This window comes from Anomalospiza imberbis, chromosome 1 (genome assembly GCF_031753505.1).
Source record: "Anomalospiza imberbis isolate Cuckoo-Finch-1a 21T00152 chromosome 1, ASM3175350v1, whole genome shotgun sequence".
Taxonomy (NCBI): Eukaryota; Metazoa; Chordata; class Aves; order Passeriformes; family Viduidae; genus Anomalospiza; species Anomalospiza imberbis.
Window position 1 is genome coordinate 112,963,240 of NC_089681.1, and position 23,911 is coordinate 112,987,150.

The window sequence follows — 23,911 nt, forward strand, 5'->3', positions numbered from 1 at the left end:
AAATACAGAAAGCAAGAATTAAAGTAAATGACTCAGGGCATTTTTTGACTGCAACTTCAATCTGTTCAGATCACTGTAACACTTTTAAAAATACGTATTATACAACTATTTAAGCTCTTTGGTTATTTGTGGACCAGCTGCATGAAGTATCCTCCACACTGGAAAAGATCAGCATGAGTCAAAAATGCTGTGTCAGTACAGTATCTGCCTGAACATTATTTCCTGTGGTTCTGCACTAAACTTGAAACAAAAGGATCATATGGGCCCATCCACACACCAATGTACATCTCCTTTACACTCTGTTTGACAGTCACAGGGCACTCAGCTACACCACCACAGGCCAGTACCCAGACCTTCCCCAGAGCCTGAAGACCAAAGGGGTTCCTCAGACCTGTGCTTGCTCCATACTGGATGATGCTAGGAACGTGTCAGACTTAAACACAGTTTTCTTGGCCCAGAAGAAACATTCTCTGCTGCCTGGAACTCACTCTTGTGCAAGGTCAGGGTCCACCAAGATACCCCGGGGCGCTGGGCACCACTGCTGCCAACCCTGCTAGCAGATTGCCCTGGTTCTTTCCCAAAGGAGATCAGGCTGTTGAGGAGGATGGTTGCATGGTGACCAGTGGCTTGAACGCTGCCAGGAACCAGAACCCCACTGAGCATGTTTTTCTTACAGCACAGACACTGCTGTGGCGCCCAGCTATGACAATTTCAGTGACAAGCTCCACTGACAGCATGGCACATCTCATACTCCAAATCTGTCCCTCTTTTTCAATGTTATGAAACAGTATCATCGACTGCTGCTCAGGTGCAGCTTTAAAGTAAAATGTACTAGAACAAAAACAACAGCCCTGTCTAACATTTACAAAGTGACTTTCAGTGGAGTGGATCTCGTGGGATTTCTTAAGCCTTTCCAAGCCAACTGTATAATGCCACAGGTTTTCACAAGTGTAGCTAAGGGCAGAGTCTGGGTGTCCATACATACGATTTCTTCGATTCACTGGCAGCAGGAAGGGATCAAAAACTGACAGAACACAGAAGCATTTCTATGTAGCCACACTGCAGAGGAATGAAAGCATGGCCAGTGGCAGAGGAAATTCACCACAACTGCTGGGCTTTGAAAAGGGGGTGGGGGCGGGGGTGGAAAAAATTGCTGCTTCCTCAACACAGTAGGGTGGCAACAGAAATTCTACCCTATTTGCATGGGGGAGCAAGGGATTCACGGGCACAATTACGTATTCTGCAAATCGCCTCCAAAGGAATGCCTTTGAATGACTGAAGTGAGATCCAAATCTCCCCAGACTAACTACCTAACAGGGCTCAGCAGGAATGAAATGCATTGTATGACTGTCACTTCTGTCATTTTGAGCAGAATCTTGTTTTAGTAGTCTGTAGGATGACAGGGGTAGATATGAATTCAATACCTAATACTAAAGTCCCAGAAACAGTTATTTCAAGTATTTTTATATTGCAAGTTAGGAACAATACCTCACTTCCCATCTGGAAATATCTGTGTTCAAATCAGTACAAATAACATCCATTCTCAAGGTGTTTTCATTATGATTTTGCATAAGTCTGTAAAAAATTGAGACAGCATGCACATTATGGACATAAATCTATTATGCCTTACACCCACATAAATCAAAGCAATTCCACAAAGCTCAGACACAGGTTTACCTGAAATCTTTAAATATGAGTGATTTTCAAGCAAAGAGAGAAAAATAAATCCACAATACTGATGTTTCCAAACTAAATACCAATCTAACCACAACCTCTGTACAACCACAGTCTCAGATCTGAACCTAAGCACATTCCCATGGTGTCCTCTTCTCAAAAAAAATCCAGCTTCTTCCCCAGCAGAACCAGCCACCAGCTCCAGCAAGGGTACAGGAAGGCCAGCCCCAGGCACCTGCACTGAAAAACTTTTGCTGCCCTGTTTCATGCAAACCTTAGCCCACATAAAGGGTCACGTTGGTGCCTTGGAAGAGTCCTGCATAGATGACACCTCGAAGAGAGGGTAAACAGCTCTTTCTGAGAGCAGCAGCAGTGAAAAGGGAAGACAACAGGATAAAAAGAAATCTCTAGAAAGTTTAGGGACTGTAAAGATTCTTATTAGTATCAAAATACTTACAAGGAAAATTACACAAAATTTACTTTTTTTTTAACTTATTACAGGTCTATGTTTGAATAAAACATCTTTCCCCTCTTGATTGGGAAACACAGATTTTTTACTTGTTTAAGCATTTTGAAGACTCTTCTGTCACCTGAGAACACTTGACCTTCTTATTTAGAAGGACCATTTTCCCCTGAGATATGAAAAGAACTATTCATCTCCCATTTCAGACCTCCTAAACTTCTTCTAGGAATTTATTTCTTTGTTGTACCAACATCTTTCCTGGACTTTGTTCTTTAAACATCACTTTGGTTCAGAGGAAAACTAGAATAAGGTTTTAAAAGTACTGGGGAACCAAAACAAAACAAAGGAGAAATGCCTGGCAAGTTAGAAAATATTGCAAACCCATACTGCAAAAGTCACATGGGGACTCCTTTCCACTCAGTGCTGAGAACACTGAAATCTCATCTATCCATTTCACCCCTATGCCATGGCACTCAGTAAGGAAAAGGAATTGAGTGCTTTTGCTCAGTAAGGCTTTGGAATAGCCTTCCTGAGTCCCCAATGACAACCATGAAGGCCTCATGTAAAAAACAGCAATTAAAAACACGGTCTACTTACACTGACAAAACTCATGTTAATAGTCAAACTGGTGTTTTGGAGTGCAGTAAGTGTAACTGAAAAACTTGCCATCATTCCTTTTTCACCCTGGACCAGCCATCTAACCTATAAAGAAACTCCACTTTTGTAGGAAAGCTCAGCACTTGAACAAACTTTTAAGGGATGCCCATCACTGCTGACAGCTGTGAGCCCAGAGACTGAGCTCCTGTCTGAGATGCCTCCCTGGATGCATTAGGAGCTCCATGACTTTGCACCAGGGCTCACATCTCAGCCTTGAAAAATCCTCATGACCTGTGCATGTCCAAAACACTCGTTTTCCCAGGGCACAGCAAAATGCCTCCATTGGGGCTGCCATGAAAGCAGCTGTAGGCTTAGCAAAGACAGGATGTAGTATTAGTGGTGTGTTTTATCTTTTGCCTCTCACCAGAAGTACAAACCTTAAAGGAAATGTTTCTGCAGGTGCTGATTCCCTGCCTTTCATCTCTTCAGATGAGCCTTCTTACAGGGGTATTTTATCTGGTACATCCCTGCCAGCTCTTTATAGACATCACTTCCCTCTCATTCCAGTTTCCCTAAATCCTGATACGCAAAGCAAAGCTGAACACCAACCCCGTCACATCTGACGCATTAGTAACGACAGCGGCCAGTGCTTTTGCTTAGTCTGTTTGGATGGTTTTTTTCCTGTAGGGGCAAAGAAATCAAATTCACCCTTCAAATGAACCAAGGGTCAAATCCCTAATGAAAAATTAAAGGCTTTCGCCATTATGGGGAGCTACAGCACAGCCCAGTGTTTTCTTTGCTTGTTGCCACAACCACTGAATAGCAATGTTCTCCTTATGGCATCTGAGGAATACAGTGTTTCTCTCTAAACCGGAAGGAGCACAGGCAATGGCACAGAAAACAGGCTTCAGAAGGTTTACACAGACGCGCTTTTTCTTTTTTCCCATTCTGGTGTGAAAATGTTGAAAAGTAAATGTTGTGAAAATGTAATTATTTATATTGTATTTGTTTTGTAAGTAAAGTTACAGATCACTTGCTTTTAATTTTCTTTTTCCAAGTTCATCCTTTATTTAGTAGGAACCATAAAAATTCCTTTGAAAAAGTAATATATGCAAGAATAATAAAGTTCAAGTGCAAAATATTTTTAAAGGCAGCTTAGGTACAACTATTAAGTTGTCAAATAAAACCATCTAGTCTAAATTATACCGGAAAAGGGTCAAAGTTTATGGCTAATTTCTCAGATTGAAACTCTTTCCAGGAGCAACATTTCCATGCCAAATGCTGCTAGGTAATTCCAAGAACACTCGGGTAAAAACAGTGAATCTGAGTAATATCAATGTTAGCAAGAAGCTCACCTCTCACCGATCTCCAATTTTCACTACCACAAACTTTCCACCTCTGCAGTCAGGCTACCTCTGCATCAACTGACCACAACAAGCTCAGTATCTGTAATTAAAAACAAACATGGTTGGTTTTTTTTCCTAGATGGAAATACTGAAGTGCACTTCCCCGACAGCTGATCCTTAAAAATTCAGTCTTTCTCTGTCAGCTGTGGTATTTAAAGTCACTAAAATGTTACTCTGTCAGTGCCCTTTACCTGCAAGTGGCTGGTCCAAAATGCAGAAATAATGTCAGAAGGGCTGAGACCAAATGCTTTTAAAGTCACATGAGCTCCTCATACACACATCACATCTACATTTACAAAAATGCAGAAAATCAAATTCTTCTTCAATAATGATATTTATTAAATTCAATGGTCAAACCCCTAACCTTATATACTTTTAGAAGAAAGGCAACAATATACCTTTAAAAAAATAATTTGAGGAAACTGTGGATGCATAGGAAATGGAGGAGGCTACTTGGAACACCCAAGTGAATGGAAAAATACATGAGGTCACAGAATCAGCCCCTAGCCCACCAGTGCTTTCCATTAAAGAATAACTGCTCTGCAAGCCTGGTAATATTTTAGTCTCCTTTTGCAAATGCCCAAGCATTTACTTGGTATTCAAAGCTGCACTCCACAGCTTCAAGAATCAGAATTTAAAACTAGCAGTCTTAGCTCACTGATAAAATATTGCTTCAATGAAACAAGACACACTAACTCCAGTCAACAAGACTCCTTTTGGGACTCCTTTTGGGACCTGCTCTGCAACCCCACAGCAAGGGCAAAATAAAGGACCTGCCCAACCTCACTCACCTTATGTTTCTCTAATGATTTCCCAGTTAATTCAAATGTCCATAAACTTTTAAAATCCATTTACTTATCATCAAAGCATTGCCTGCCAAGTCATGCATGCCACAGTGAAAAAAAATACTAAGATGACAGTGCATGGAGCTGACAATGCATAGAGATTGTTTCTCTCAGGGAAGTTCTTTGGAAAATAGACGGGGTGTGTAGAAGTATGTTCATGGTGATACAGTCACGTAAAGTCCAAACTGGAGGGGTACTTTTATACAAACTAATCCTGAATGTAAAACATATTCTATTGCATCTGACCTATGGTCAGATTTCACCTCAAAAAAGATCCCTAGCATGACAGCTTTTTACATGGAAAAAATAAATACACATCCATGAGCTGAAATCAGTGACAAAGGTGTAATAGCAAATATCCCTTATGGCAAGCTTGTGAGGAAGCGCTGTTCTCAGAAAACAAAGCCTGAATATAACAGGGTACATCAATTATTGCTGTACAAAACAGATTGAAAAAACAGCACACAGCTGATATGTCCATAGTTGTTCACACAGCATAACAATGGGAAGGGCTGAGATGGCACTAGACAGTACAACAGCATGCATTTCAATTTTTACCAGATTCATGCATTTTTTTCCTTTTTGCCCACAACCAAGGGAATGCTACTGACACTGCACAGTTGACAGTTGTTTTTCAATGTGTTAAAAAAAATCTACTATAATTAAGTAATTGGTTGGCCTCTGTCCATTTCATTCCACACTGCTGCCTTGCCTCACACTTGTTTAAATAGAGAAAAAAAATGTTGAAAATGTGGCAGATAGCGGGGGGAAAAAACCAACTTGTTAAGCTTGACTTGTTCAAATTAGGTGGTATTTGCACAGATGGAGCACCTGCCATGACTGGCAAGAAGAACAGTCCTGTCGCTTTGCAAGAAGCATTTTTGGATCGAAAGTTATTGAAATGCCATTTGTATCCATCAGGATTGTTTCCTGAGCCAAAGATTTAGGTTTCTTGCATGTCTAAATCCTGTCAAGTCCTACTCTAGCAAAATAAGTATTTATAGAATCACAGAATCATTTAGGTTAGAAAAGATCTTTGAGTCCAACTGTTAACTCAGCACTGCCAAGTCCACTACTAAACCATGTCCCTAAGTGCTTTATCTATACATCTTCCAAACACCTACAAGGATGGTGATTCAAATACCTGTTCCAATGCTTGATAACCCTTTCTGTCAAGAAATTATTCCTAACACCCACTATGCATCAGAGATTTCAATAAGTATAGCAAGTAATTGATGAAAGTGATGAGCAGAATACAGATTAAATGTTTTCTGTCAAAGGGCAAAACCTGTGAAAGACTCTGGAAAGAGAAAATGACCAAAACATTTTCTGAACAGAAATTATTAACCTTTCAATGACAACAGTCTTGCTTATAACCAAGAAGGGATCACAAATCTGGTGTATAGGAACATGACATGTCAGCTCTGCAGCCTCAAAACATATAGGAAAAGAAAGGATTACTTGGATTGCATGCTGTCATCCATGTGCTGCTTTTCAGTTAAAGCTGAGATGTTCTTATTCTATATGAATTGTGTGCTTTGGTTATATGCAGTGTGTTAGAAGTGACAACTAAAGGTCTGAGAAATACTGTGATCTGAAGTTTGAAGAGTTATTTCACTCTAAGTTAGATGAGCTAGAAACCAAAATTCCCCACTTGTATCTCATAATATGATATAGACCATTCCTTTGAAAAAGGTTTCAGTTTAAAATCTCTCAGCTTTGAAAAAGAGGAGATGTCCTTGCAGAAGCAGAGTAAAAATTGGTACTCCCACCTGAAAAACAGGACCAGGAAAACCCAGAGAACAACAAAGCTGAAAATGAGGACTTAGAAGCAGATCTCCTCTGATACAAGCCTTCCCTTTTAGTCCTTGTGCAAACTGGGACAGACACACATTCATAAACTGTAATACTCTATTACAAACTTTGTTAAAAATAGACTGTTTAAAAGTCACCAATTCTCATCTCGATGACTTGGTGTCAACAAAGCTGAAAACAAGGGCAAAAAGGATGTTTAGAAACACAATCATACTATTTGAAGGTTGCAATGGCAGAATTAGCCTGTTAACGCCATTTTAGGAGAAAATAACTAAGGGTCACTCTTTTGACATTTATAACAATAATTACATTTAATAAAATGCAAGAATCAAGATAAATTTTAAAGACCATTTGCAGTACATCTAGGGGAAAAAAATCCAACAAAACCAAACCCAGCTCTAGCAAGATTTACTATAAAGACTGACCCCTGCATGCATCAATTTCCAGTCTTGCGAACAGTCAGTCTCCTGCTGTTGAGGACCTCCCCTCTTCTACAACTACTATTGATTCCACATTTTTTGTTCCTGGCAAATGCTGTTTTTTTGCATAGATGGAGCTAAGTATAAAAGAACATCAACACTTCCAAATAAGTCTTCCACATGAAGAAAAAGCATTACAGAAGTATTTTTATAAGTGTAAGAAAAGGCTTTCTGGTGTTTTTGATTTTTTTTTAAGAAAAGAGTGTATAGAAAACAATATACAAACACTGCTATGTAAAGAATTAAAAATAAAAAATAATTGAAATGGAAGTCTGAAGAGATTGTGTTTATTTTGATTTCTAAACACAGAATAGAAACAGGTTAAAGTCAAGAATTAAAACATCAGTAACATAAATTTATTTTGGTTTTAATGCTGATAAGATGAACTTTCATCAGTAAGATACATAACCACCATTGCTTGCTTAATCATATATGACCTAACAAGCAATTTCATACAAAATTTTTGTTGCAGTTACTCTTTAAAGAGGAAGAAGTATTTGTCTCTGCTTTTAAAAGTGAGGGAGTACTAACAGGAACACAATGCTGTTGATCCAGTGCTTTTCCTTTTCTTTTAATTACAATGCCTTTACAATGGCAAGAACCATGGGTTTATTTTCATTTCCAAAGGCTTCACCCTTTTGCTGCAAATTATTCACAAGCACATAAAAATGCATACTTTGTAAGCACTACAAGAATATTCTGCATGAAGCAAATTCCACCAAAACAATACACATTTGTAATCTACATGAGGGAAACAGCCATCACATACTTTTCATGTGTCCCACTAACTCCCAATGCAAACATTTGTAACAAAATGCTTAATACTTATGATCTTTACATACAATGTATCTTTAGTGAGTACAGTTGCAAAAGTGTGCAACCCAATTTTGGTGAACTGCAAAAAATACTCCATTTAAAACCAATGCTGTTGTTTGGTGGAGGAAGCAACTTAGATAGAAGTAAATGACAGCACTATTACAACTAACAACATCCACAAAGTAAGCCTCTTAAGAGAGCCCGACACTTAAGACATGCCATCTTTAAAAGCACATGCCCTATTAGCTGAGGTTATGCATCCAGAGGATGAAGTGGGAACATGAAGTGACCCCACAGGAGGACACTGCGTGCCAAATTTCCACAATTTGAGTAAAATACTGGCTGTTATGCAAACACCACAATATAGAGGTAATATTTTCCAGCTGAAAACTCCACAGAAATCTTAAGTCCATCCCCTGTTCCTTTGGTCCCTTCCTGTCCACCTTCTACTTCCTTTATGCATTGTTTCCCTTTCCTAACCTTTTAAAATTCTGTTCATCTCTCCTTTTACTGTCACTTGAGAACCGGACTTCTCATTTATTGTTCCTTAAATAATTAAATAGTCCATGTACTTTCCTGCTTTCAGGCCAGAGTAGCATCCAATTTGTGTATTGTCACTCACTTCTATCACTTTTAATTTTTTCTTATTAGCATATCTTTATAGTACTATTTGGCAAGCAGAGGTTAACTTTTTTCTTCTTCTCTAAAGTTAGCAGCTTATGAAAGTACTATTAATGAAGTGCCAAATTAATTTTAAACACACACACTAGCTAGCTGAAAAGCAGAGGTAAACCTTAATCAAGTACATCAAGATCTATAGTGGTAATTTTCATCTCTGTTTAAGTAAAAAGTCCAATTATCCAGATCAATGTATCTCTGAAAAGGCTTTTTACTGGTCCCATTTCCTCAAGAGGCATTTTTTATCTCCTTTCTGTCAGTGGAGCTGAGATACAAAAAGCCAAATTCAATTATTCAGCAAGGCTAGATTCTAGTCCCACTGAAATCAACCAACACATCTTTTCTGAAGGCCCATGACAGGGCCATGACAAATGCATGGCACAGCACAGAGCTGAGCCAGAGGGCTAAGGTACAGCCCAGATCACCTCAACTTCAAGAGTCAAAATACTCAGACCAGCCACTACTTTCTCCCACTTGGCATCCACTACTCTCTCCCTCCTATCATCCACTACTTTCTCCCTCTTGTCATCCACTACTTTCTCCCTCTTGTCATCTACTTCTCCTCTGTTTTGAGGGCATTGGGCCTTCTTAATCTCTTTCCATTTGTCTACCTCTCTTTCTTTCATCACTACAAAAGTTCATACCCTCCAGAGAAAGAAATACCATTTAAATTCAGCAACCGTTGCCTTTTCCTTGCTGATGGAAAACAGAACTCGGGAGCAGGGATGATCCTTATGAAAAGGATTTCCCCACGTCCATTGTGAAAGTCAGTCAGAAATACACCCATTTTTTAAAAAGATCTGCTTGGTGAAGGTACTCAGTGGAGCATTTAAATATCCAGAGAGAGGAATAAAAGGTACTTTGGTAACAGTAAGCGTTGCATTTGTGTTTCCAAGTTCAAACTAAGAGTGTAAAGCAAAGCCAGAGCTGGATACAGGTGCTGATGGGCATAAGCAGTGCAGGTCATCAGTGGCAAGTACAGACACAGGCACCAGTCACCCACAGAAATCTCCATGAAGCAGGATCATGCATCTATAGCGCTGTGAACTAATGACATCCTCCTCCACAGTGAGTTCCACAGCAATTGTTTATCTGATGCTCTGATGAAGCAATGAGTAAAACCAATACCACATCACACTCTTTTTCCCTCTGGGACGTACCCACAAGTCTGCTGTACATCCAGACTAACAAACCATGCCAGAATAATGGAAGCACAGACAATACTTATGAAAAGAGCTAGACTGAAACTAGTAGCAGAGATTAAATTCACCAAAACATCTCTAAATTTGATGCTACTTCATCCACAGCACATTGGATATAAGAGCAGAAGATATACCTTGTTCATCCATGTATTCACAGCCTGTAATCCCTTTAAAAATACTTATTGAAGGTGCTGAGAAATTCCTAAATCCTTTCTGCTTGTACTTTCAGTAGACATACTGGCATTTGATTCATACCAGTACTGAAGTGCCCTATCAAAATTGCACTTTCTGGAGGTTACTTTTAGTAAATAAAATATCAACTTAAAAATGCTTGGCCAAACAAGCCAAGGTAAATGCTACATATTCTATGAACTCAAATAATTTATTCTTGGCTCAAAATACCATCATTTTGAAATAAGGTTCTGTTTAACATTATTGTAAGTTTCTAAATTGCTTTACAAGAGTTTTCTCTAAGCTTATGAACAAAGCTTACTGAATGAGGCAAAATTAGGGGCATTATTTTGCAAGCCACAGAACACTAATTTAATTTGCATTCTCTAATGAGTGCTGATTCAAAGACCAGGCATGCAGATGACAACAAGGACAGTAGTTACATGCAAATCCTGTAAGTCATTACAACTGCAGTATTCCACTCTGAGAGGAACTACCTTCCTTAGCTCATCTTCTGATTAACTGAAGTGGTAACAAGAAATACTTCTACCCAAACTCCTTCTTGTTTAAATTATCCATTTCATTAAAAAGTTTAAAATCTTCCTGCCAGTGAGCCAGGTATCCCTTGTGCTACTCACATAAATATTCTAGTGAAGTGACAGGAAATATCCTTAAAAAGACTTAGAAGCACCTTATTATTTAATTGCACATCTAAAGGTGCTTTTGAAATGAAGCAATACATTTTCACTGTCTTTCGACACTTGAGTTAGCGCTTCTGAATACAGCTGAATTTTATAAATTCCAGTTCTCCTGCTGGGAGAATATATATAATGCATATAATGCACTTGCTCTGGTACTCTAGTTACTCTAATGCTGTTTCAGTGTGAGCAGGAAGAATTTCCTACCTCCCAAAAGACTTGAAATACGGATCCATAAAGCACATGGAAAAGACAAATCACACCTGTACCCTTAAGTCTTGCTATTGCATTTATATGGAAAAAGCTCACATGGACTTTATTAGCTCAGGAGTGGATCCATAGCACAGACTTATATGCCTATTAAATTATACTTCTCTTTCAATTAATCTCACATTTGAAGGAAAACACATTGATTCTTGATAGCTGCAGGTACAATCCTCATTTACTCAAGCCCTGATCTCAAAGACACTCAGCAGCTTCAACCCGCCCTAAGGCAACTGCAAACTACAATCACACAGGAGCTCATTTTGGTTGGACTGAAGTCAGCGCAAATCTTACAGCAAACCTCAGGGGAAGGCAAGATCAGGGTTCAGTGACCCAGCCAGCAATAGCTGAATAAATGCAAGAGATTTGGACTTAACCTCACGTTCTTCTATTGCCAAAGTCCAAATCATCTCATTAGCGCCAATGGGCACAACCCTACACGGTGCTGCATGCTGGAACTCTCTGAGCATGGGCCTGATCCTGCTATCTTGAGCCATCAGAATATTACCTGTAGAAGTAATCCCATAGAAATCCAGGCAACTTGCACAAGTAAGGGCTGCCGCAATCACAGTTATAATTAATTCTGAGCAATTTTACTATTTAGAAACTAAACTAGAAAATTAGACTCTGAACGTAGCAAAGGTATTGCAAATGTAGTTCATTCTACAGCTTATTTCCTCTCCCTTTAAACCAAACTAGAAGCTTATACTTTTAAATAAAATTACCAAGAATAATATCAATAGGTAAGCCACATGAACACTGTGGTGCTCTATAGCAAAGCCTTCAAGCTACTGCTTTCAGTAGGGCGTGATGCACACCTTCCAATTTAAACCTACAAATTATTAGGTTACCATAAGAAGAAAATTTTGACAGGTCTTTTCAACATTCAGAAAAGGCAATCCCAGCTGGAGTTTTCAGCTTGAAGAAGAGCTGTTTTCCTTTCCTTACCAAATCTGTAACATTTTCTCATGGCTATTATATTTTAATTAATTCCAATAATCTCAAAAGCTATCGTTTATTCTGTCATTTTCATATCTATGTAAATAACTCTAGGATTACCTCTGTGAGGAGAGCAATAAATGCTGTTTGCCTGGTTCTCATTCTGACTCTTGAGGTGGTTGGTCTATTTATGCTTTTCAAGTTGTTCAGCTGTTTTCATTCTGTAATTACACCATTTCTGCTGTCTAGGGACAATCAGAAAGATGGGACGATAACCTGCAGCCTGAATCACTTTCACATTTTCTAACCGATACTCTAAAATCTCCTAATTTTTGAAGGCAGAAGCAAGGATGGAAAGAAGAATTCTCGCGGGCACATCTGAGGCATTTTCCAAATTTTTGGCGAGGGAAATTCTGGATGTGTAGTTTGCCAGAAAGGCGAGAGAAGAGCCCGCGGTTCCCACAGATACACAGTACCCGCTTGCTGCAAGAGATCGCGACATTTCTGTGCGGGCTCAGAGGTCGCGAGCGTGACCCGCTCAGAGCGCCGAGTCGCACGGAGCTCCCCGCGGCCGCGGGACCCCCGAACCCCCGTTCCCGTCCCGGGCCGGGTGCACCCCGCACCCCGCCACGGCCCCCCGGGGCAGCTCCAGCGCCACCCGCTACGGTTCCGCCCGGTACCTCCCCGGGCAGCGGGGGCGTCGCAGCTCACCTGGGCGCAGCAGGCAGCGCCGCTGTCCTGCAGCCCAGCAGCCGCCCGCCGCTGCCATTTGTTGCTCGCGTTCGGAGGGAGATGCCCTCTTCCCCCCTCCCCCCGCATCGCGGCCACCGCCGCCCGAACCGTAGCAATTGGTCCTGATAGGTCTCAAAGTGGAAAAATCCTACGGCAACACACACGGCGTCTTCCCTCCCGTCCCCGCCTCCGCCGCCCCCTTTCCCCGGCAGCCCCGCTCGGCGCCCCGGCCGCCGCCCGCAAGCTGAGCGGCGCGACCGACCTCCGGCAGCCCGCCCGCACACGGCCGGGCAGGGACAGCGGCCGGGCGCCCCGGGAACACGCACGGATGGGAGGGGCGCTTTATTTTCCACCCCTTTTTCTGATGTTGCTCCGGTACGGGATCGGGGGCCGTGGGTCTCAAATCCCTCGTTTGCTCCCAAACGAGAGGGTGTCAACCCCCTCCCCAGAGCCTCCGCCTCTGGATTCCTTCCCCATCTCCCGCTGCCTCGGCGGAATCCCGACCCTGTCACCCCCCGGGACTCACGGACACCGGAGGTTCGCCAGCACGGGCTGGGGGAGGGGGCATCGCCGGTGGCCCTCGCCGATCGCTGCCGGGCAAGCTGGCACGGTAGCCCCTCGGAGGCAGCAGCGCTGATCGCCTTTCCCCCGCTCCCTCCCCGTCGAGTTTCCTCCCGGAGCTGCCGCCCCCCACCCAGTGCATCCGCGGGGCGCCGCAACTCACATCGCGGCGCCTTCCCGCAAAACTTCTCGGCGTGTGGCCCCGGTGGCTCCGCTCCGCTCGCTCGGCGCAACAGGCAGCGCTGCTCACCTGGCGCGGGGCCGCCGCGCCATGGGAGCGCCGGGCGGAGCCTGCGGGCGGCGCGGCGGGGCCGGGCGCAGCCAACGCCCGCCCGCCCTGCTGCCTCCGCCGGGCGCCCGCCGGGAGGCTGTGCCTGCCGCGCCGCCGCTCCCCTGCCCCTGCGCTGCGGCTGCAGGCACGGAGGCAGGCGGGCAGGGAGGGAGGAGAGAGCGGGGCGGGGAGGGAGAGAAGGAGGAGACCTCCCTCTCGCTCCCACCACACAGCGGGGAGGTGCTGCCCGCGAGGGGTGATGCTGCCCGTCTGCCGCCCGGAGCTGACTGTGGCTCTCACCCTCCAGCTTTGGAGGCAGGGCCGGGGCCGCCCGCGCCGGACCGATGGAGAGAATAGCCCGGCCTGTCGGGAGCACCGTGGGGTGCCTTCAGAGGGTGCTTCTGCTCCCCCCAGTGCCCACCATGTTCCCCAGCAAAATAGTAATAAGGTTAATTGTTTTGCTCATCTGAGTGAACAGCTGTCATTGCCAATGTGTAATACTTGCTACGATAAGTGAACTTATGGTATGCTCAGCCTCACCAACCTTTTGTGATGATCCAGTTATTCACATCCTGCTTCGGGTTTACCACGGTTCTTGCGAGGCTGACTTTATTCTCCAAGAGGTGCTTCTGTGAAATGTGCTGTGTTGCAGCAGTTGCATGGCCTGTCATAACCCAGACTTTAAGAAACATCACCAATTGGTTGCCTCTCTCATTCAAACATACTTTCTCTGTTGTGAGTGCCCTTTTCTACTCTGGCTCTATAAAGTAAACATTCTTTTCATTTCGTGGAGCAAAGAATTTTGTTGCCTGTCTCCAGTTGAGAGCACCTGGGTAGATGGGTTTTAGAAAGATCCATCTTAGCTGGTTTGCTTTAAGGTGAAAGCTGCCTAAGATGCTGCATGGAACTGAAAATGAATTGGCATTGATTTCCACTGGGCTTTTTTTTTTTTTTTTTGCCTCAAACTATACAAAACTGTTTTATCTCCATATCGGTGATTGTCAAAAATAAACTTCTAGATCTGAAGGATCTAGGCCACAGAGAGGAGGTCTTTTGAGGGAAGGGGAGACAAAGGAAAAGCATGCAACTAATACATTGCCAAATGTCAATTTTCATCATTAAACCTCAGTCCTGTGAGTTTTCATCCAAGCAAATATTTACCTCTCTGAGTAATCTATCTGAATCATATTAGCAAGATAGTGCAGGACCAGGCCTTTGTACCACAGGAAAGACTGCTGTTTTTTCTCCTAGGAATATATGCAAATTGGCTCATGAACACTTATATGTATGCCTGTCATTTTAAATTCTTATTCATATAAGAGAAAACAAAAAAATACAAAAAGCAACTTGATAAAAATCACTTTCATTACTTCTTTGCACAATTCTCACACTGGCTGACTCAACCCAGCTTTGAAGACACAATCAGTTAAAAAATAAAAACCTAGTACATGAGCATGTATTTCTTTTTGCAGTGTGTTTGATTGTGTCACAAAGCTGATGAAACTGACTGAAGGAACCATGACTGCATTACCAGCCCTGTATTATTTGCAATGGGAAACAATTTTCAGGCTTTGTGAGTTTTGTACATATAGCTGAAACCAACTCAGATTCATTTTAAGGAAGTAGAAAAATATTAGTCATTGTTGATAACCCAAACCCAAAATCTAATGTGCAGCATCCCTTTCTTCAAATACAGCTTGTGTACATATATTTTTACTGTTTGGTATATAGATATGGCAGCTGGGTGTAGTACCTAGAATGGATGCACTTGGTTGCAATACACCACATTACCAGCATTGCAAACTTCCTTGTAGTGATTTGCTGTTGTTAAATATTTTTAATGAAAAAAAAAGAGTTAGCAGATCTGCTTTTCATTTGGCTTGACACCCCCCCCTCAACAACAAAAAAAAAAAAAAAAAAAAAACAACCAAAAAAAACCCCCAAAAAACAGTCATTTCCTTCTAAAATTTAACCTCTATTGTTACTTTGTAGAACGAACTGTTTGCATTGTTAAGTATCACAACAGTATAAGAGAAGACTGACCTTAGCATGCATAACTCAGCTTACTGCATTAGCCATGATGTCATTCATCCTAATGATTTAAGTGTAATTGCCAAGGAAAAGAGAACCTCACAAAAATATAGAAATACTTTGTTTTTGTTGCTGTTGTTGTTATTGAAATTACACCTAATAAATTTTTTGACCAGCTGCACATGTGTAGCTGGTTTGCAGGTTTGTATTCAAAGACTCACTCCTGGGTGAGTCTTTGAATACAGCTAAGCATCTACAACTTCAGTTGAAAAGTGGGTGTTTAGTATGTCTCTGAAAAGAAGAATAGAGTACTTTTTTGGGGGAAATTACTGTAAAGGGATGCACAGCTACTTGCTGTTAAAAATGTCACCGATTTTAAGGACTGAAATACTGCTGATGTCATGGTGGCTGTGTGCAGAAGAAAGACTACATTATTATTCTAGGTGAAAGAAACTTTGGTCCCTGAACAAACCCAGCAGTAGATTTGCTGACTGGCTTACAGGCATCACCTGTCCATTTTAAATAAGTAGAAATGAAAGGATTAGTCCTCTGTTAGGAAGGAGTGTAAGTTTAAAGGATAAGGAGAAGGTCATTTGGCTACCCTCAGATAAGAAAGAAAATGTTAATATTTGCTGACTACTACACGTAGTTAGGAAAATCAGGGAGCATTAAATAACAGGGGATACCAGATGGTTCTTTAGTTTCCCTCATAAAATAATTTTGATGAGTGTTTATAAATATTTAAGGGCCTGGTAGTACTGATCTTTACACAAATTATTTTTTTCTAACGCATAAAGCCCTACATAATTCAGCAAGACTGTTTGTGAGTAAGGATTATTCATATAAGCAAGACTTTACAGGATTAGATCCTTAAAAATGTATAAATATTAACAAAATATTTCAATGGCTAAATTAAAGAATCATCTGGTACCATCTATTCCCTTTATTTTCTGAGACATTAATAGCTTTTTACAAAATCAGTAAAGAATACTGCTTCTTCCAGTGCTGAGATAAATTGAGTGACCTTCTCTTTATCCCTTGACTAATATTCCTTTCATTACAGGATCAATTCTTTTCATAGCCAACAGTAGTATGAAATTAATGTTCTAGATGTAGGTGCATTAAAGAGCTAAATCTCACGACGTTTTTAATTCTAGTAGCACATGCTTAGGAGTTTAGAGGGAATATTCTGTTCATGGTCCAGTGTGTGAGTTTTTGTAGAAAGCAGTGTGAAGACATGTCAGGAGCACATTCTCCCTGGGATTACTCTGTACTCCAAGGGAGGACACGGGCAGGGCCCAGAGCAGTAGTCTGTCTTGAGCCACAAGAACAGCAAAAAGCATGAAATTTTGCAACCTGGAAATACTAAAAGCAACACAAAGCACAATGTTCACACTATAGCTGCATTCCTAAATTACATACCTGTTTCTGCTCTCTCTCTAGGCTTGATGGTACCAGCAGTACTCATTCTCCTCTCAGCCCATAGGTACTGCTACTGCATGTATAGGTGATGAGGTTTTGCCCTGAGAAGATTAGTAACGAATCAAAGTCCTCTTTACAGAGGGCCAGTGCAAATCCATTGTGTCTCTTAATCTTTTTAAGCTCTGTGCTGGCTATGTGCAGACCATCTAAGCACAGCTACTCTCACAAGGCTTTGAGGACTGGGCATTAAACACTCCCTTCAAGAAGCACCAGCATTTTCTGTTGTACCTGTATTTGGCAGATTCCATCATTTGAAAGCTTTTGTTGGTCTTTTACTTGGTCCCTTTATAGGAAAGAGATGAAGTGACTTTTAGGAGAGAGCTTCTGTTTTAAATAACAGAAGATCCTTAGACTGTCAGTAATTCATTAACTCTGAGAGAGAAGCAGTGATTGTAAATAAACTCAACTAGTTCAGCTCATACTCCACCTAGCTCTGATTTAGAGAACAATATAAGTAGGGAATTATATTTTTCTGCTGTGTGCCTGCCATCCATTAGCTGAAACTGATGTTTTGGTCTTCTCACTAAATAGCATGTGTTTCTGGGATACTTAAATATTAGAAAAAGAATAAATCTATTTAATCCTGGTCAAAACAGGTTAGTGGCAGTTAGTTCTTAACACATACACTTGCTGTGGACTTTTTGGTTATTTTGAAGATTTATATAAAAGATTACAGGTCTGCAGGAGAAAAGCAGTTGTTTTGATAGGAGGTACTTGGATTTCTGCAAGGCATTTAATGCTATGTGATATTTTGATTTCAAATCTTGCATTACATGGAATTAACAGGTCACCTATTGCAAGGATTAAGAAGTGTCTCACTGACAAATTTGAAATTGTAGCCTTTTAATGGGGAGATTTCATTCAATGTGAGGAGCTTTCCAAAGAGAATCAGAAACAGTCTTTACCTGATACTGTTTTCTTTTGTTTTCAGCACTTTGGGTCTTTTAGGGCACATTGCCTGTGCCCTAAGTTCCAACATCGGGCCATGAAACAGAATCTTTTCTTTAAAGGCTTCCATATAGCACAATAAATAAAGATGATATATTACTTCTGCAGTAATTTGATTTGGCTAAATGATCACTGTCCAACAAGCAGCACACTAAATTCATTTCACTACAGTCCAAAAGCTTGTACGAATGAACGCTGGCTCTGAGAGCAGAGACTCAGGGAATGATAAAAAGTGATTTTCCTAATCAGCCCTTACATGAGGTCTCAGTACATTGGTGAGGAAAGGACTCAGCACAGTTCTTGCGTGTTTCCAAGATATCAAGCACAGTTCTGGTGCCTGCACTTTAAAGAAGATGAGAAAATGTTGGAGAAAATCCAAATATTTTGTATGTCAAGTACAAGTCTTGAGATAGGAGGCTTAAAGAGCTGGACATATTCTACTTAAGAAAAGAGTGAGAGGATGCAGGGAATAGATAACAACAGTGAGATTTTTCACTCTTGCTGACAAAAGCACAACTAAATCCAGTGACTGGAAGTTTCAGGTTAGATGTAATCAACCTTGAAATCAGATGCAATTTCCTAGCAGTAAAGGTAATTAAACTCTGTAACATCTTATGAAGGGAGGTGGTGCACTCACCATTGCTTGATCTTGTCCAAAAAAAAGGCTGTCTTTCTTAGATTCAGCTTTACTTCAGCTTCTGGGAGAACTTCTAATGGACAGAGCAGGCTCAGGGAGGGAAGGAGGGTCACATAAGGCTAGGTCCCCTGGTGGTCCCTCTGGCCCTACATCCATTAGAACAATGCATCTGTGCAACTTCTTCCATTATGGCTGGAACAAGATGGCTTGAATTGCACCCTGCCCACTCAGACATTTTCAGGCTGGCATTAAGGTAATAAGTATAATCAAATCCCATACTTGAGAGCTCCAGTTGGCTGCCTATAGTAGGGAGGAAGAATCTCTTATTCTCTCCTCTGAGAGATATTTGGTCTTATATATTCTGCAGAAGAACTTTTTGCCTTCCCTTGAACCATGTATTATTTATCTTGCTGTAGCCAGGAAGATATTAAACCAATGCAGAAAATTATTTTAGACATCTGATGCTTGGGTTTGAATTAAGCCCAGTCCAGAAGCAGTAGAAATTTTAATAGCTCAGATTGGCAAGCATGGTGGATATTTTGCATGGATTTTTTTTCTGTGGTGGTCTGGGTATGCCTAATCAGCTCTCAAGTATCATAGGAAGCTCAGGTCCTGTTTTAGGCCCTGTTTTACTTTGGTTTCTCGAGGACTAAAATACTACAGGCTAATGAAAGTAGTTCTCTCGGCCTTGGCATACATGCACAACATTTAATAGGCACCTATATGCAAGACAGATTAGACAGTCTGATGATCTCTCTTGGCCCTAAATTGTAAGGAAATTTAAAACTCATACATAACAACAGCCTCTAATTTCCAGGGCTCTCAGACCATGGTTACACAATGAGCCTCAAGCACCAAATAGTCTCCAGTGCCACTGGTCAGAGTTAGAAAGCCTCACTGAGAATCCAAAAACCAAGCAATTCCCACCAAAATTTAAAAATACGCAAGCACAAAATATTGCCAATTGCTTGCAGGTATTTACCTTGCAAGCATCTGAAGAAGTTATCAGAGGTATCTGCCTGTAGTAGAAGAGACCTGTCCTCCCAGCCTCTGCCATCAGTAGTCCCATCCTGCCTTGGCTGACAGACAAAACTGCAGGGCAGAGTGGCAGCTTGGTTGTGGAAATGCCCTATTGAAAGCAGGTTTCTGAAGACGTCCAGTCTTAAACTATGAAGTGTTCCATCTTCATGACAGCGAGGGTGCTCAGCATCCCTGCAGGAAAGCTTGGATATTTAACACCTTCTCTGGCAAAACATTTATAAACACACCATGGTGTTTTGGTGTAGTTGGAAGGTGCGAGTGGCTGCATCCAGAAAAACAATTACTGAATAAACATAAATTAGCTGTTTCTCTGTGTAGATTGACATAATTAGTGAAAACTTATTTCTAACATCTTACCCAAAGAGTCATAAAAAGGAATGAGGGAACACCAACTCAGACTGGTGAAACAAGGTAGAAACATATCTCCATGTCTTTCTGCCTCTGAATAATATAGTTGTAAAATAAGTGTTGTATGTATCACTAGTAAGTGCAATGAACAGTGTGACACTGCAAATTATTTATAAACGAAAATGGTATTAGAGACCCCCAAGATGTTTGCACCTGGAAGCCTACAACATCACAGTAGGTATAGCTTCATATAATGCTTGTCATTACAGAAAGTGGATATTTTTTGTTGCTGAAGGGTAGGAGAAAAGGACACATTATAGCCTTAGCTCATCAATATATTCTTCTCAGTTTAGATTTCTCACAGGTTTCTCTTTAAACTACAGTTTTATTTAAGAAATAGGTTTGTGTCATTGAGTGTATGTACAGACTGCAAATGATGTTTTCCAAGCAACTCCTCTATTGCATAATCTTTGCTGTCATTTTAGTAGCTAGATGGAAAAGATGTTTCCATAAAGAATTGCTGTTTATGATGAGACATGTAAGAAACAACCAGCACTATCCCAAAAGCAGATTGCAGGGTGTCTAGGCAGAAAATGAGAAACTTTGGTGGATTTATTGTCTTCCCTAAACAGGAAAAAAAAATTAAAATGTAGTCCAGTAACAACTGACAATAGCATAACAGCTATGCATTTCAGCCACCTAAGATGTGGACATTTGAGACACTGTTCAGAGAATACTGAAGATATTTCTTTCTTTAGGTACAGTATCATGAGGACTTATAGAACTTGATTGCTCTGGAAGAATTCACATAGTACCTTGGATGTGCTATCTTGAGTCTTTCAGAATAATTGGCTTGATTAACTGATTTGAGGTTGAATTTTTAAAATTATGTCTGTTATCATTATGTACAAAACTCTTAGCCAAATTTACTGGGATATTGTGCATATTTACAGAAATGCCTATTTTTCCACATATTTATGTGGTTTTTTTACATTAATAGAAGTATGGTGCACCCCAAAAACACTACCAACCTAAGATACTGATCCTGCAGGTATTTACACATCTGCTCAATATAATGTGCCCAAAGTACTGGTATTGACTTCAATTGAGCCTTTTAAAGGTTTTAAAGTAAACTATGTGCCTAAGTATTGTGTTGAATGACACTTGTAACAATATCTACGAAAACACTGGGAGAACAAAATATGTAGGTTAAATGAATCCTCATGCTTAGGCACCTAAATAAAATGGGAAAGTATATGCAATTTACTTTCAAGGTAGATCTTGCTCACAAGATAAACATGCTCCATAAAAGCAGTTATTACTATGAGATTGCCATTGTTTTTCTGCAGCCAGTTTGTTGAAAAAAAGTGCTTTCATCTTCCTTGAAATTGTCTCACGAGAAAATTATATTTTGGTGTAATAACAGGTGTGTTCTGATATAGACAAATATAATATAGTGTAATAACAGGTATTACAGGGGAAATTATGTGATTTGTAGTAATATACATATATATATATATATATATATATAGTGTATATATATATGTATATGTCCTATGTCTGAAGATTTCCTTCTCTTCTCAGATATTAGCCATCCCTTGTTATTACTCTTCTCTGGTGCTGAACACTATGGAGGACCGAGATTGAAACCCTAAGAAGATGGGCATTTCTCCACAGTAATAAATCAAGCTCTGAGAAGAAGCTGGTGGAGATTTAACACAGCTTGTGATTCTTATTATCACCTTTCAACAGTCTCCTTTTTGGAGAATTTCACAGAAAGTCCATTGTGAACCCCCCCACTGAATTAAGTTTTGCCAGTATAACCAAGATGGAGAAGCACCATAAAAGAGCTAGAGGTCCAGAGAAAATGACATGCAGGAACACTGCCTTTCTGGTTTTTTAGGAAATGAGAGAGGCAGGACTTTCTGCAACGAAGGCCACCTAAGGGATTTTTTTGTTACAAGTTACTGATCTTAGGCAAATTGCCAAAGCTGAAGTTTCAGAGTCATGATAGGTACACAGTGATCCACAACAACAATGGTAAAAGGAACGAAAAGACGTTCAAATAATCAGAAATCTTTGAAGGATAATTGCCTCATTTCTTCTGGATGTCAATAAGATCAGACATTTTTGCTCTTGTTTAACTAGTCTAATGCACAAATCCTGGCTGGTCTTCTCATTCACTATTGTGTTAAAAGGCACTCAAGGTTTCCATCCAGAGTGTTTAACCCAAAAAAACATTAGATGCCACTTAAAATCAGTGGTCTGCCAAGAATTCTTTCAGACTCAGTGGAGAATCTGAAGCTGTTAGCCATACTGATCATTAATCAGAGGGGGCAAATTGCCCCAGATTCCCAACAGGCCAGAGAAAATGCCCCATGTGTTCAGGGCTTTTCTGGTTGCAGAAAATGAGCCTGGTCACGGCATTTGTCTGAGTTGTCTTCCTCTCTGAAAAACAGCTGGAGATTAGATCCTCTTTATTTTCCTATTATATTTTAAGAAAGTCAATTATCCTGTGGCATATTCATTTAAATTGGTTTAAATTGTAAATAAGTAAATAGGATTAGACCAAGGATTTGGCCTGACTCTTGCTAGCTTGGGGGAAACAGTAAGACAAGGTCCCCAAATAATACTGCTGTCAGCTAACAACTTAGTTCACCAAGAGAACAGTCTTATGATGACAGTCATATTAAAAGTACCTAAAATCATTGGAAATCATTTTAAAATGGTCCCTAGGAAGTATCTGGGCAGGGACTTAAAATAATGAGAGTGAGAAGTGAGGACATTAAAACAGACTGATTAATAAAATATGAGCACAGACAAAGCTGTGCAGCTGGGGTTTTACACTACTGTTTAAAAATAGCTATACATATCATTCTGACACTGAGCCTACATCACTTTAAATGTTTTAGAAACATACTAAAATTACTCAAAGAGGGACCATTTTCAGAAGCTCCCTGGACTTATGCGTGATTACTAAAAAGAGTTTAATTGTAAATTCCTCTGTTTAGTTCAACAGTATTATCTGCTTACAGACAACCCTCAGAGGACAAAGTCACAGCCTTCTTCTGGCAAAATTATTGTCCAGTGATGATACATTGTTTGTGCTTGCAGAAATGCAACATGAGCACAGTAATACTGGATCTTATATAGGATGCTATATTGTCAGGACAAAAACATCAACTACATTATTGTTTATTCTAATGAGACATTTCTGATATAGCATTGTTTGTCTAAAAGCAAAGACAGATCCATTTCAAAAGTCAAGGAGAACAGGTAAAGAAAGATTCAGCTGTACATCAGTTTTCCAGTTTAGGACAAATATTCTCTAGATCATATAGAAGCATTATGAAAATATGTGTAAAAATTAATTTGAGGAAGATGAGTGCTTGAAAACATTTTCATCATAAGATCTCTGTGTATACATGAGATCAGAAGATCATGATCTTGGAAATAATATGATTCAGTAAAAAACAGGATGGAAAGAAATTCTTTAACTCATTTGGAACTGTATACTGGAAAAGAAAAAAATAACTGAATTTTAAGTTCTTATTAGTCATCACTGAGTCAAGACATGTATCTGTATCTGACCTACAAAGAAGCAGATTTTTTACACAGCGTTCCTCTCTTCTCCGTTGGGCATGCTAAACAGCACCACATTTCAGAACAGCATCCACCCCTGATGCAGAAAGAGGCCTGTGCAATTTTCTTCCATTTAAGCCTTCAAGACAGAACTGAAGTGGGATCTTTATCTTTTCTAAGTCAAGCACTGATTTACATCTGGTTCCTTGTTTCCTGTCTTACGTTTATATG

The 23,911-nt window shown here is 40.5% G+C and overlaps 1 protein-coding gene across 7 annotated transcripts in view; it reads right to left on the minus strand.

Moving 5' to 3' along the window:
- The window catches only part of LRRC3B (leucine rich repeat containing 3B), a 145,859-nt gene that overhangs the window by 40,756 nt on the left and 81,192 nt on the right, over positions 1-23,911 (minus strand). The window contains exon 1 of one of the 7 annotated variants that reach the window (XR_011004498.1): positions 13,504-14,082. The exons of 2 other annotated variants lie outside the window; for them this stretch is intronic. The gene's annotated coding sequence lies outside the window, so the exon portion shown is untranslated. Of the gene's footprint in view, positions 1-13,305; positions 13,443-13,503; positions 14,083-23,911 lie in introns of those variants that run through there. 4 more of the 7 variants (XM_068206656.1, XM_068206610.1, XM_068206637.1 and 1 more) reach the window with 4 other exon arrangements.